The sequence below is a fragment of the Mizuhopecten yessoensis genome, unplaced genomic scaffold, assembly GCF_002113885.1.
Source record: "Mizuhopecten yessoensis strain PY_sf001 unplaced genomic scaffold, ASM211388v2 scaffold8383, whole genome shotgun sequence".
In the NCBI taxonomy this organism is placed as follows: Eukaryota; Metazoa; Mollusca; class Bivalvia; order Pectinida; family Pectinidae; genus Mizuhopecten; species Mizuhopecten yessoensis.
This window is the reverse complement of record NW_018407520.1, coordinates 463,211-474,688: the sequence shown is the minus strand read 5'-3', so window position 1 is coordinate 474,688 and position 11,478 is coordinate 463,211. Positions and strand designations below refer to the sequence as shown.

At 42.7% G+C, this 11,478-nt stretch overlaps 1 protein-coding gene across 2 annotated transcripts in view; it reads left to right on the top strand.

Moving 5' to 3' along the window:
- Positions 1 to 11,478, top strand: part of LOC110455820 — a 44,879-nt gene that overhangs the window by 18,186 nt on the left and 15,215 nt on the right. For both annotated transcript variants that reach the window (XM_021506204.1, XM_021506205.1), the window contains exon 2: positions 430 to 470. The gene's annotated coding sequence lies outside the window, so the exon portion shown is untranslated. The remainder of the gene's footprint in view (positions 1 to 429; positions 471 to 11,478) is intronic.

The following is an 11,478-nucleotide window of genomic DNA, read 5'->3' as shown; positions in this document are numbered from 1 at the left end:
TGTGATACTGTGATGTGGTGTTAGTGTGTAGTGTGATACTGTGATATGGTGTTAGTGTTTAATGTGACACTTTGATGTGGTGTTAGTGTGTAATGTGATACTGTGATGTGGTGTTAGTGTGTAGTGTGATACTGTGATGTGGTGTTAGTGTGTAATGTGACACTGTGATGTGGTGTTAGTGTGTAGTGTGACACTTTGATGTGGTGTTAGTGTGTAGTGTGATACTGTGATGTGTTTTTAGTGTGTAGTGTGATACTGTGATGTGGTGTTAGTGTGTAGTGTGACACTGTGATGTGGTGTTAGTGTGTAATGTGATACTGTGATGTGGTGTTAGTGTGTAGTGTGATACTGTGATGTGGTGTTAGTGTGCAATGTGACACTGTGATGATTTGAGGAGTAAAATACAATTATACTCTCCTGTCTTTTCAGATTTAACCACAGCAGAAAAAAGACTAGTTTAAAATCACTTTGTAAGTATAGTACGGATATGAAAGAGATAGTTTCTGTTCGGTATTGATAAATTTGCTCTAATAACTTATTATTTATCATAGTATGATATTTTAATATGTTAAGTGTTTAAAAAAGCAATAAAAGTCTCATTAACAGTTCGTTACATTCTCCTTCCTTTGCTCAATTTATTGGAAGGACAACTGAGTTGATACCATAGGGCGGCGTTCTTCGTCTGTCTATCGTCTTCCGTCCACCCATCGTTCGTCGTCCGTCTATCGTCTTTCGTCCATCAACGTTTGTCGTCCGTCTATCGCCTTTCGTCCATCCATCGTACATCGTCCGTCAGTTTTTCACTTTTAAACGCTTCTTGTCCTGAACAGCGCACTTGATTTAAGCTTAAATATGCTGGATCATTGTTTGGCTGTTTGGAGGAATAAAGATATGAATGAATGAATGAATAAACAGAGGGCGTGGTCCCTATGGGTGTAGAGAGGCGTGGCCTAAAATAGGAAATCAAGTTAAATATTTAAAATCCTTATCCTTCCATGGAAATTTAGGGATTTGATTCTAATCGAATCTAGAACACCCTTGAACCCATACGACTCATAATTTTTATTAAGGGTGTAGATCTCTGGTAAATAAAAATATAAAATATACTGTTGCTTCCGTTTTAACATCAATATTTGGTCAAGAAAACTCAATGTTGTTTAAACTGAGGGTGTGTCCCTGCTGGGGGAAGAGGAGCGGGGTCCTATGTTGTTTAAACTGAGGGTGTGTCTATGCTGGGGGCAGAGGAGCGGGGTCCTATGTTGTTAAACATAGGGAGTGTTCCTGCTGGGGGCAGAGGAGCGGGTTCCTATGTTGTTTAAACTGAGGGTGTGTCCCTGCTGGGGGAAGAGGAGCGGGTTCCTTTGTTGTTTTAACTGAGGGTGTGTCCCTGCTGGGGGTAGAGGAGCGGGGTCCTATGTTGTTTAAACTGAGGGTGTGTCCATGCTTGGGGCAGAGGAGCGGGGTCCTATGTTGTTAAACAGAGGAAGTGTTCCTGCTGGGGGCAGAGGAGCGGGGTCCTATGTTGTTTTAACTGAGGGTGTCCCTGCTGGGGGCAGAGGAGCGGGATCCTATGTTGTTTAAACTGAGGGTGTGTCCCTGCTGGGGGCAGAGGAGCGGGTTCCTATGTTGTTTTAACTGAGGGTGTGCCCCTGCTGGGGGCAGAGGAGCGGGGTCCTATGTTGTTTAAACTGAGGGTGTGTCCCTGCTGGGGGCAGAGGAGCGGGTTCCTATGTTGTTTTAACTGAGGGTGTGTCCCTGCTGGGGGCAGAGGAGCGGGTTCCTATGTTGTTTAAACTGAGGGTGTGTCCCTGCTGGGGGCAGAGGAGCGGGTTCCTATGTTGTTTAAACTGAGGGTGTGTCCCTGCTGGGGGCAGAGGAGCGGGTTCCTATGTTGTTTAAACTGAGGGTGTGTCCCTGCTGGGGGCAGAGGAGCGGGTTCCTATGTTGTTTAAACTGAGGGTGTGTCCCTGCTGGGGGCAGAGGAGCGGGTTCCTATGTTGTTTTAACTGAGGGTGTGTCCCTGCTGGGGGCAGAGGAGCGGGTTCCTATGTTGTTTAAACTGAGGGTGTGTCCCTGCTGGGGGCAGAGGAGCGGGATCCTATGTTGTTTAAACTGAGGATGTGTCCCTGCTGGGGGCAGAGGAGCGGGTTCCTATGTTGTTTTAACTGAGGGTGTGTCCCTGCTGGGGGCAGAGGAGCGGGATCCTATGTTGTTTAAACTGAGGATGTGTTCCTGCTGGGGGCAGAGGAGCGGGTTCCTATGTTGTTTTAACTGAGGGTGTGTCCCTGCTGGGGGCAGAGGAGCGGGATCCTATGTTGTTTAAACTGAGGGTGTGTCCCTGCTGGGGGCAGAGGAGCGGGATCCTATGTTGTTTAAACTGAGGATGTGTCCCTGCTGGGGGCAGAGGAGCGGGTTCCTATGTTGTTTTAACTGAGGGTGTGTCCCTGCTGGGGGCAGAGGAGCGGGATCCTATGTTGTTTAAACTGAGGGTGTGTCCCTGCTGGGGGCAGAGGAGCGGGATCCTATGTTGTTTAAACTGAGGATGTGTCCCTGCTGGGGGCAGAGGAGCGGGTTCCTATGTTGTTTTAACTGAGGGTGTGCCCCTGCTGGGGGCAGAGGAGCGGGGTCCTATGTTGTTTAAACTGAGGGTGTGTCCCTGCTGGGGGCAGAGGAGCGGGATCCTATGTTGTTTAAACTGAGGATGTGTTCCTGCTGGGGGCAGAGGAGCGGGTTCCTATGTTGTTTTAACTGAGGGTGTGTCCCTGCTGGGGGCAGAGGAGCGGGATCCTATGTTGTTTAAACTGAGGGTGTGTCCCTGCTGGGGGCAGAGGAGCGGGATCCTATGTTGTTTAAACTGAGGATGTGTCCCTGCTGGGGGCAGAGGAGCGGGTTCCTATGTTGTTTTAACTGAGGGTGTGTCCCTGCTGGGGGCAGAGGAGCGGGATCCTATGTTGTTTAAACTGAGGGTGTGTCCCTGCTGGGGGCAGAGGAGCGGGATCCTATGTTGTTTAAACTGAGGATGTGTCCCTGCTGGGGGCAGAGGAGCGGGTTCCTATGTTGTTTTAACTGAGGGTGTGTCCCTGCTGGGGGCAGAGGAGCGGGATCCTATGTTGTTTAAACTGAGGGTGTGTCCCTGCTGGGGGCAGAGGAGCGGGATCCTATGTTGTTTAAACTGAGGATGTGTCCCTGCTGGGGGCAGAGGAGCGGGTTCCTATGTTGTTTTAACTGAGGGTGTGCCCCTGCTGGGGGCAGAGGAGCGGGGTCCTATGTTGTTTAAACTGAGGGTGTGTCCCTGCTGGGGGCAGAGGAGCGGGATCCTATGTTGTTTAAACAGAGGGTGTCCCTGCTGGGGGCAGAGGAGCGGGATCCTATGTTGGAAATAGATATTAATATTTATAATCTTACTTTTCCAACCTAACCTGGTTTATATCATCCTTGTACCAGTGTAAAAGTGCTAGGCCCACGTGTGGAAAATAAAGGTAAATCTTAACAATCCTTTTTCTTCTGTATGGGGAAAGGAATTTAATCCAAGTTATAGCTAGAGCGTCCTTAGTTCAATTGAGTGTACTAGTTGTTGTATAAATGGAAGGAAATTTCCCTCCCCCGATGGCACAATGTGTTCCTCCTGAACAGCTGATCGTATCTCAATAAAATTTACTTTAAGGCATCACTGGAATCAAAACTCGAATGTTGGATATGGAAAATGAGTTGTTCTTCTTGGCGGGGTCAATTCTGGGAATAATTCACATGTTCACATTGTAACTTTGGATTCCCATCATTCACTTGAATGGAACATTTCTTACCCATTCATTTATATTCCAACAGCGCTTGAAATCTAATGAATGTACAAAGACTATGGTCAGTTTGTCCAATCTAATGAATGTACAAAGACTATGGTCAGTTTGTCCAATCTAATGAATGTACAAAGACTATGGTCAGTTTGTCCAATCTAATGAATGTACAAAGACTATGGTCAGTTTGTCCAATCTAATGAATGTACAAAGACTATGGTCAGTTTGTCCAATCTAATGAATGTACAAAGACTATGGTCAGTTTGTCCAATCTAATGAATGTACAAAGACTATGGTCAGTTTGTCCAATCTAATGAATGTACAAAGACTATGGTCAGTTTGTCCAATCTAATGAATGTACAAAGACTATGGTCAGTTTGTCCAATCTAATGAATGTACAAAAACTATGGTCAGTTTGTCCAATCTAATGAATGTACAAAGACTTAGTCAGTTTGTCCAATCTGATGTAGGGCGTTCACTTGATTTTACCTCATACTACATTTAATTGGATAAATGTTTTATTCTGATGAAATGCTCATTGAAATACTCCCGATTTCATTTCACATAGAAATAATGCCATTCACATTTCAAGCGACGCAGACGCTTTGCACATATATGTTAAGTAAAGCGCCTCTGTGATCACGTTAGTAGACTATCTAATCTCGGTTTCGACAGTTCATGAACTCCTGTCTTAGAATTGCAATCGATGGATCTGATCATGTTTATGCCCCCAACACAAATATGGCTCAATACTACAGGCACTGGCTGTCCGTCTTTTATAAGCAGAAACCCAAGAATTAGTTGCTGTTAGTATTTCTTGGCCTAAACTGTTGTGTGCAGGGTAATATGGGATGTTCTTGGGATTTTAGTCAATTTCCGTAATAAATGTTAACCCGAATGAATGTAATGGGGGCTATTTTACAGAGAGTTGATACAAACCCCTTAAACGTCTAATTAGGTCCAAACACATACCAATGTAACAAATTATCGGATCACTGTAAACCAATATAAGGTATGTAGGCAGCTGATAAGATCATATTCTTACTCTTTCTTTCTAAAACTCAATGAATTTAAATGTATCACCACACGCAGTTATAACGTTTCCTCAATTTCCTGGAAAAGATACAATTACGGAACAAAGTACACCGCAACACATACCACGGTTCAAAGCACCGGAACACATACCTGTACACCAAGGGTACAAAGCACAACGGAACACATACCTGTACACCTAGGGTACAAAGCACACCGGAACACATACCTGTACACCTAGGGTACAAAACAGACCGGAACACATACCTGTACACCTAGGATACAAAGCACACCGGAAGACATACCTGTACACCAAGGATCCAAAGCACACCGGAACACATACCTGTACACCAAGGATACAAAGCACACCGGAACACATACCTGTACACCTAGGATACAAAGCACACCGGAAGACATACCTGTACACCAAGGATACAAAGCACACCGGAACACATACCTGTACACCTAGGATACAAAGTACCCGAACACATACCTGTACACTTAGGGTGCAAAGTACACCGGAACACATACCTGTACACCTAGGGTACAAAGTACCCGAACACATACCTGTAAGCACACCGGAACACATACCTGTACACCAAGGACTGTACCCCTAGGGTACAAAGTACCCGAACACATACCTGTACACCTAGGGTACAAAGCACCCGAACACATACCTGTACACCTAGGATACAAAGTACCCGAACACATACCTGTACACCTAGGGTACAAAACACTCGAACACATACCTGTACACCTAGGGTACAAAGCACTCGAACACATACCTGTACACCTAGGGTACAAAGCACCCGAACACATACATGTACACCTTTAGTACAATGCACCCTAACACAAACATGTACACCTATGGTACAAAGTACCGCGAACACAAACATGTACACCTAGGGTACAAAGTACCGCGAACACATACATGTACACCTAGGGTACAAAGCACACCGGAACACATACCTGCACACCTAGGGTACAAAACACTCGAACACATACCTGTACACCTAGGGTACAAAGCACCCGAACACATACATGTACACCTTTAGTACAATGCACCCTAACACAAACATGTACACCTATGGTACAAAGTACCGCGAACACAAACATGTACACCTATGGTACAAAGTACCCAGAACACATACGTGTACACCTAGGGTAGACAGTACCCAGAACACATACGTGTACACCTATGGTACAAAGTACCCAGAACACATACAACTAGGATTAAACAAATATAGATTACATACAATAAGGGTACAGAGCACCCCAAACATGGAATATTCCAGTACAACCACTCGGGACAAATACAAAATGAGAACATTAACCCGGAACACATTCAACATGGGTACAAAGCACTGGAATACATTCAACTAGGGTTAAAAAAACCCATCCGAATCGCATACAATCAGGGCCCACAGCGTTTGGAACACATACACATAGGGAACAAAACACTCGGAACACAAATAAATAGGGTACAAAGCAGTATTGTGGGAACACATAAAACAAAGGTGAAAATCACATGGAACAAATACAATTAGGGTATGAAGCACTCGCAATACATACAACTAGGGTGACAATCTTCGGAACACATCTACAACAAGGGTACAAACAGCTTGAACACATACAATTGAGTGCACAGTATCCGGACAACATACAGCTAGGGTATAGATCGCTCGGAATACATCCAATTAGGGCTTGGTTTGGTTTTATTTTGTTTAACGTCCTATAAACAGCTGATGTCATTTAAGGACGTGCCTCCATGTGTGTTGTGAAAGCATCACACTGTAGACATTGGTATATCCCGGCCTGGGGACAGAACCCATTGCCTTCTTTACCTGGGAAAAACGTTCAACATCAAAGCCAAAAGTGAGGTACTGCCAAGGAAGGCGCTAGGAAATAAAAGATAGTCAGAAGTAGAGAGAAATATAAAAATCCAAACTATTACAATGAGTGCAGCAGATTTGTTTGGTCGGTTTTGAGTCCCAATATCAAATGAAGGGCACAAAAGCAAACCCCCAATTCTGCAGGGGTTTCCGCATTAGTCGCCTCTTACGATACATGCAGTGGGTAACAGCAGGTATATTCTTTTCTCGACCCCCGACCTGCAAGCATGATTCAATAAGGGAACAAAACATTTGGAACACATATAAATATGGTACAAAGCACTATTGTAGAAACACATACCACTAGGGTAAAAAACACCCGGAGAAAAAACAATTAGGTTACAACGCAACTGTAACACATACAGTAAGGGTTCATGTCAGGAGTTTATGCCGGTGCGCTCCAGTTTTTCCAGGTTTAATGTAGCTTCTGTTTTGGACATTGAAGAAACCAAAATCTATTGTTTGGTCCCGTTGGAGTATTAAGGGCCTCCTTTTATCCATTATCATATACCTTAATTTCTTGACAGCGGCGTCGCCTTAGTCACCTCTGGTTGACCTGTGTTCTCAAAGGTATTGGACAGACGAGTATATGGCTACGAATCCTTAGTTGTGACATTTTGCTTGTGACATATCAGTAAAATGTCCTTTTAAAACGACTCCTGATTGTTCTCGAAGCAGAAAACGCTAAACAAACAAATGAAATGTTTTTCATGTCTGCGATGTAACGACAGTTTGTATTGGTCTCTAACGATGCATTATTGGGCAGTGATACATGCGCGTGCATGTATTATCTTTACCTTTGCAGGTCGGGGATTGAGGAAATACTACACCTGCTGATACCTTATGCTTGTATGCTTGTATGATTTGGGGTTTGTTTTTGTGCCTTCTACCTGGGGACGTAAGAGTGACCAAAACAAAACCGGTTGCTGCCGTTGGAACTTTTGAAATCTTCCTATTGTTTTTCTACTTCCCACCAACCTTCTTGTTTCCTAGTGCCTCTCTTGACAATACATGCAGCCGTAGTGTTGAACGTCAGTCAAAGAGGAGGAGGCACTAGATTATCTCTTCATGTCGGGACATGGCAAAGTCCTTAAACATTTTGGTTGTTATTCCTGCCTATAATTCAGCATTCATGGTAATCGCAACAGCCGGTTAAGCCGTTGTCAGTATTATTCAACGAGATGGTATTTCAGTGAGGTAGCTCTCTAATTGCAAGGACGCAAATATACCAACATCGCTTGCACACATGTATCACGCATGCATGTATACATTTCACACATGGAGACACGTCCCTAAATGACATTAGCTGTCAATAGGACGTTAAACAAAATAAACACAAACTCCTGAAAACCATGCAACGCTCGTCCAAAAACTTCCCCTCGTCACGCAAATACAAACAAGCTAGCCGGCCGGTTTCCTCTGTTAAGTGTATTTGAAAGTTTGTTATCAAACAAATAAAAAAACTTCTATTTAACATCGAAATCGATTAAAAACATGTCAGGCTCATGATAAGAATGTTGTTTCAAACTTACCATAAAGTTGACTGGAACTAGTTTTTTAAGTCTATCAAGAGTTTATTTGACTTAGAACAAATGGTATAAATCATGATGTCAGTTTTTATTGTTTATCATCGCATTGAGAAACTAAAACACTACTGTAAATACAGCTTGTTGAGATATCGAACATTGGAGATAAGGTCATCGGGGCGAGTTATGTCAAGATGATGACGTTCATCAGTCTGTTCAGGGCTAATGGTCACGTCTATCCGGCGAGTATGGTGTGTCTTCTTTGATTTTTATCACACCTGTGTTAACAATAAATGTAAAACATGCGAATCACATGTAATCCGATCCTAATATATCCACGTTATTCAGGGAACATTGGACAACAGCTGTTACATCAGAAACGATATAAACGTGCAGCTTGTGAAACGAAGAGAAATGCATAAAGTGACAAATGTTTGCACGCGCAAAAGCAAAACCTAATTGAAATAATAAGACTGTCTAGGTCACCTTCCATGGGTATATTGGCATAGGGGTAGACACGAGAACAAAGTTTATTACATCTTACGTAGAAGAATAAATATCATTAACATATATTCATATGATTGTGGAATGTCTGACTAGAGTTTCCAGGAGCTCTGAGTCAATTAGTTTACCCTACATTTTCTCGCCCTCGTTACATATTCATACATAATACACACACTGTTAAATTACTTCTTCAGTAAAGAATAAGGTACCGTCAAAGAACAATAAGGTACCGTCAAAGATCAATGAGGTACCGTCAAAGGTCAAAGAGGTACCGTCAAAGATCAATGAGGTACCGTCAAAGATCAATGAGGTACCGTCAAAGATCAATAAGGTATCGTCAAAGATTAATGAGGTACCGTCAAAGATTATTGAGGTACCGTCAAAGATCAATAAGGTACCGTCAAAGATCAATAAGGTACCGTCAAAGATTAATGAAGTACCGTCAAAGATTAATGAGGTACCGTCAAAGATCAATAAGGTACCGTCAAAGATCAATGAGGTACCGACAAAGATCAATGAGGTACCGTCAAAGATCAATGAGGTACCGTCAAAGATCAATAAGGTACCCTCAAAGATTAATGAGGTACCATCAAAAATCAGTGAGGTACCGTCAAAGATCAATAAGGTACCGTCAAAGATTAATGAGGTACCGTCAAAGATCAATGAGGTACCGTCAAAGATCAATGAGGTACCGTCAAAGATCAATGAGGTACCTTCAAAGATCAATAAGGTACAGTCAAAGATAAATGAGGTACCATCAAAGATCAATGAGGTACCGTCAAAGATCAATGAGGTACCGTCAATGATCAATGAGTTTAACGCAAACCATGTTAAAGTTTATTTTCGAAACAAATGTTTGTCTTAAAAACGAAATGGATATCACCAAAATTAACATGTTAATTAATATAAACTTTATTTATTTAACAACAATTATGAAACAAGTTATTTCAACTTATATTAATCACTCTTGTTGGCCCGTATGTTAACACGTGGGGGTCTTAATGTGGAAGGAACCGGAGTACCCGGATAAAACCCACATGGTCGGTCAGGTGACCCAAACCTGTTCGTGTTGATTTCATGTTGACATGTTAATTGCTATCCATGAAAAGAAAAAGAGGTGTTTTAACCTTGCATGTAAAGTTGTGAATTCAATAACAACTATTAAATTTCTTGACAAAATGTTTGTTGTCACACAGAGGAGCACGTTTTCCCAGTAACAGCAACAATATAATCATCTACTGTTGTCTTCCATGTTTCCAGACAGAAAAAAAACCCCCGGAACTGCGGTTGTAACTTGACTCCTGTATAAATTTGAATTGTCTTAATATACTGCATGGTTCATCACCAACTTTCAACGCCATGTGACCATCAGTATGCTTAGCATGCAGGCAAGAGCGTAAATGTTATCGGATCGTTAACAAATAACTAATAAGGTAAAGAGGAAGATAACCTGTGTAAGATGCAACCCAGGATGTGTGTGTATAAAGAGTATATCCTCTCAGACTCCTGTTCTCAAAAGATGCTGTCCCATTTTCTGATTTGCCAGTCTATCGTATTGAAATACACGTGTATAGCAGCCATATATCTTTAGCGATAGTTTCGTACCAAATACGATATTGATCACGTGGCTTCAGTGACGTTGTATGAGTATTTAAGAGGAACTTGGTGTGGCTACTACCATAAAATGCCACGCGGAGGTGTAAAGGCGTGCGAGCAGGCTCACATTCCTTGGCCTCGGTAGCGGGCTATAACCGATCGAGTTCACCACCGACGCCAATTATGAAGTTGTCGAGGTGTTAGATCAGGAAGAGTGAGAGAGTGAGAGGCGCTATATTCACTTAAACGTATAGGTCCGGTGTGTGTAAAGTCTGTCTAGCTTGTAACGGGTTAGGCTACCTCATCTACCATCTTCTTTGATACATCTCAGTCCTAAAATTGTATCAGAACCAGTCTACTATTTTGCAGTTTTGGAAAATGTTGTAAGGAAATTGTAAATTGTTAACAAAATATTTATCTAAAATACTAAATGATTGTTATTTACACCATCACCAGAATGTTTTAATGCTAAGCTTAAAATTGATATGTTTTGTGGTTAATGACATCTTAGTTTTGAAACCAACTATTTACAAAGTTTTAAAAAATAAAGGGTTTTAAAAAACAAAGGGTTTTGTGAGACACATGTTTTCGATTGGGTTATCCGACGCAAGGTCAATACACTGTTTTCTAACGTGATTTTGGTCGATATGATTACCATTAAAGAACACAAATACAAGGTGTTAACGTTGTTTAACGACTACTCCGACATCATGGCGATACGTACACTGTAAACCTTCTGTGTGGTGTTGCTGACATCAATGGCGATCCGGACACGGTAAACCTTCTGTGGGGTGTTGCCGACATCGTGGCGATACGTACACAGTAAACCTTCTGTGTGGTTTTGCCGACATCATGCCGGTACGTACTCTGTACACCTTCTGTGTGGTGTTGGCGACATCATGGCGATATGTACACTGTAAACCTTATGTGTGGTGTTGCCTATATCATGGCGATACGTTCACTGTAAACCTTCTGTATGGTGTTGCTGACATCAATGCCGATAGGTCCCCTGTAAACCTTCTGTGGGGTGTTGCCGACATCGTGGCGATACGTACACAGTAAACCTTCTGTGTTGTGTTGCCGACATCATGACGATACGTACACTGTAACCCTTATGTGTGGTGTTGCCGCCATCAT